We start from the raw sequence: 4,270 nt of genomic DNA on the forward strand, positions 1-4,270 counted from the left end.
GGAGGTTGAGGCAAGAGAATCGCCTAAGCCCAGGAGTTGGAGGTTGCTGTAAGCTGTGACACCATGGCATTCTACTGAAGGCAATAAAGTGAGACTCTGTCTCTAAAAAGAAAAAAAAAAATTCACCTGTAAAAAGGAATGAGGTATCAATACATGCTACAAAGGGGAAGATGAACCTAGGAAATACTGTTCTAAGTACAAGAACCGAGACACAAAAGGGCACATATTGTATAATTCCATTTATATGAAATGTGCATAATGAGCAAATCCACAGAAGGTGGATAAAGTGATTTGCTAGTGGTGGGAAAGAATGAGCCATGAGCAGGCACAGATGCCTCCGTTATAGAAATGATGGGAAATGTCCTAAAACTGGGTTATGGCAATAGTTGTACAGCTTGATAAGTTAATAAAAATCATTGATATGTATACTCAAAATGGGTGGATTTTGTAATATATAAATTATACTTTAATAAACTTCAACTGAAAGCCTTGCCTAAAAATAATGGTGACTGATGAAGCAGCTCCCGTCATCCTCAGTTCTCTGCCCTGGCCTCTCTGTAGGAGACTTTCCTTTGACAAAACTTATCTGGGTCAAGCTCTAGAGGCCAGGAACCACACTGCCTGTGGACTATTTCTCCTTTCATGGGTCATGTGCTAACATTTCGAATGTTTGCAGTGAAGCAGCTCTGATTGCTTCCACCTGTGTCCTTTTGTTAAGGAGAAGCACTTTGAGTTGTGTGTGTGGGGAGGGTGAGCACAGAGCCCTCAGGGAGGGAGGGGTGTTTCCAGAGTGGTCCACGGAGGCTTACTCTTGGGCCCCAACTTGATTTCTGTGCACAGGAATTTGGACTAGTTTTCTAAACCAAAATTTGAGACTTGGGGTTTTCTGACAGCATTCATGCCCCTTCTGGAAGCAACATTTAGAACTTTAAAGGGGCAGGACTTCCAGGCCATCTGAGGAACTGAAGAAATGGGTAGAGCCAGGTTTGGAGGCTGCTCTGGGTGGCAGAGCAGGGAGCAGCAGGGAACCCACATGGATGGGGTTTCCAGGGAAAAGTCTTGTGGAAGCTGCAGGGACTGTCCAGTGTGGTTGTTGTCTGGGCTGCCTTGGGAGTTAAAGAAGTGAATGTTAGTGTGTTTTCTGTAGCTTGGGAGATACCTGTGTCTCTTGTCTTGAGCTCAGTGGGCTGGGCCACACACCCACCTTCCTGCAGCTTGGGTTGCTCAGCCAGGTCAACCTGAGAGACTGGAGTCAGAGGTAGGGAAGGGCTTCGTTAGTTGGTATGGCTGTTCTGGGGGATGGAGATTAGGGAGGTGGCCAATGGCTGTCCTTCATGGCCCAGCCCTGAGCTGTGAGAGTGGACGTCAGCCAGGTGGAAGGTCATCCTTGCTATTTCATCTCTGTGTAACTTCTTATTAAATTATAACTCACCCAGAAAATACACGAAACATCAGGTCACCCAGAGCAGAAACTTGAGGGCCATCCTGGGGTGTCTGATGCACTGACCATCCAGACTGGCTGGTCTAAACAGAGGTGTTACCTGTTCCTAAGATGGGCCTTAGGACCCTGTGGATGGCAGGGGGGTCATGCAGTGGGGTCATTTCTAGTCCAGCCTCTAGATAGAAGTGGGACTGCTGTAGCTCACGCACAGAGCTGCTCCCATTGGCTTAAAATGGGTCTTAGAAGCAGCTGCAAGTGTGAAGTGGGTGGCTGGCAGAGCTACAGGTGTGTAGGGGCATCTCCCTGTAGAGCAGGCAGCAGCATGGAGCTGGGCTCCAGCCTCTCTATAGTCTGCAAGGGTCAGGTGTGGCAGCAGACACGTGCTTACCATGGAGGCTTGGAGACTTGGTGCTCACTTTTGCTACTGCTCTCCCCATCCTTGCCCTGGAATGTGATCTGTTGGCCTTGAGAAGACCCAGATCCTGCAGCCCAGTGAAAAAATGACTATGACCTATCACAAGGCTGGGCATGCAATGGTGGGCTAGTTCCTGGAGCACGTGGACCCCCTGCTGAAGGTCAGTCTCCCTCCTGGAGGGACCTGCCATTGGGCTCAGGGCTGGCTTACCTGGACAGCTGGCTGTACCGTCTAGTGGTCATGCCAACACGGCACATTCAAGCAGTGACTTTAGGACTATGTTAGTGTTGAATTTGTCAAAAGATTCCCTAGAGGATGGGAAGGCAGAGCAGTGGGTGTTGATTTTAGGCAGGGCCTCAGCCACCTGACTCCAGAGAAAAGCTTTGATGTTGAGCTCACTCTGCTGTGTTTCTCCAGAGCTTCTGCAGGGCAGGCAGGACAGAGAGGGCTTCCACCTGCAGCCCCTAGTGGCAAGGTGCACTCCTCATGGCAGTCCCCCCAGATCAGGGCTTTCTTCTCCCACACTCCTGTCAAGAGACCAAAGCAGGGGTGAGGTGGTCCTGAGTGATTCAGGGGAAGCTCCTGGAGGAGGTGGGGATGGTGATTAGGGGCTGATCTGGTGCTTTCCTTCCTGGCAGGTGCCCATTATCCCGTGGGGCATGGGGCTCAGCTATACCCAGCACCTGCCTTGGGAGCAGAACCTCCATATACAGGAGCAGGTCTTCAATAGCATGTGCACAATGCTGGGGGGGGGGGTTAGGGTGGCTGAGCAGCTGTTCTTTGGGTGGGTCACTGCTGGGGCTCAGGACAACCTGAGGAAGGGCATCAGAGCATCTATGCCCAGGTAAGGGCTTGGCATCCCTGGCATGTGTCTGCTGGCAGATGTGTCACGCAGGCTCACCCTGAGCTCTGCTTACCCCTGATCGTGCAGTTGGGGATGAGTGAGAAGCTGGGCTGCATGTCCTTTGTCTTTGGCAAGGTGAGACCCTGGCGAAGAAGCTGTACAGCAGGGCCCAGCTCATTGGCGAGGAGGTTCACTACTTCAGCAGTGCCGCCTATGAGCACACTCTGGATCTCGTGACATGGTGCTGGGAGCAAGTGGAGAAGGTGAGCAGAGCCTCTGCCTGGTACCAGGTCTTAAGTAATAGGTCAAATCATGGTCTGGCCGGTTTGGCCGCACTCATACTCGGGGGCCTGCATAGGTGTGGGCTGGTCTTTGGCAGTGTCTGATAAGTACAGGCCTGTCTGGAGAGTGGTGAGGGCAGCCCCTGGAGCAGCCTGACAGGTGGGTCAGTGGCTCCTAGAGAAGGCTAATACTGTGGAGCTGCTGGGCCTCTGGCCCTTTGCAGAGAGGTCCATCTATAAGGAGTTTGTGCAGGGTACTGGCAGCCTAGAGGAGGCGTCCCTTTCTGAAGGGCTATTGGGCTGGAACTGGGCACAGGAAGGGGACATGTAGTTGGCGTGTGGCCACTGCCTGCACCTGCCACTGGATAGGCCTTTGGGTAAGCACCACATACCTGGAGCCTTTGGAGAATAGCTGCTGGAATCATCATAAAACAAATCAAAATGCTTGGTCACTGCAAATGGGTGCTATAGATGAGGGTGCTCTGACCCTAAAGAAGGGAGCAGGGAGTTTGGTAGCAGCCAGCCAGAAGGTGACAGAGAGGCTCTATCTGAGCCTTGGGATCTCCAGGAGACTATGACCCCAAGGGGAGGGAGGGTTGTAGAATCCAACATGCTTGAGGCAGGCTCTCCTGCTGTACCTCTGCCAGACTGTGTCAGGCTCTCCCAGTGAGCCTCCTGCTGTCAGGATACTACTCAGAGAAGCCTGGGCCCAGCATAGCACTCACAAGGTCGGTTGAGGTAGAATTGAAAAAAGGAAAATGTAAACCAATTATCAAGAAAAAGTAGGCTTTTAAAGGAGCCATCTGGACTGGTGGAATCCAGCCTGTCCTTATGAAGGAAGACCACGGCTACAGCCACATACTTGTGTGTGGCTCAGGGGAGGATAGTGGAGCTATGGAGGTGCCCTGCACCTGGACCCCTGGCTGTGCTTCTTTGCATGTGGGAGACTCAGTTTCTTTCTCAAAACTTGGCGCCTGGGCGGTGCCTGTGGCTCAGTGAGTAGGGCACTGGCCCCATATGCCAAGGGGCAGCAGGTTTAAACCCGGCCCCAGCCAAACTGCAACAAAAAATAGCCGGGCGTTGTGGCAGGCACCTGTAGTCCCAGCTACTCGGGAGTCCAAGGCAAGAGAATCACCTGAACTCAAGAGCTGGAGGTTGCTGTGGACTGTGACACCATAGCACTCTACTGAGGGCAACAAAGTGAGACTCTGTTTCTAAATTAAAAACAAACAGGCTTGACACCTGTGGCTCAAGTGGCTAAGGCGCCAGCCACATACACCTAAGGTGGC

This window comes from Otolemur garnettii, unplaced genomic scaffold (genome assembly GCF_000181295.1).
Source record: "Otolemur garnettii isolate 467f Iridium unplaced genomic scaffold, OtoGar3 scaffold00185, whole genome shotgun sequence".
Taxonomy (NCBI): domain Eukaryota; kingdom Metazoa; phylum Chordata; class Mammalia; order Primates; family Galagidae; genus Otolemur; species Otolemur garnettii.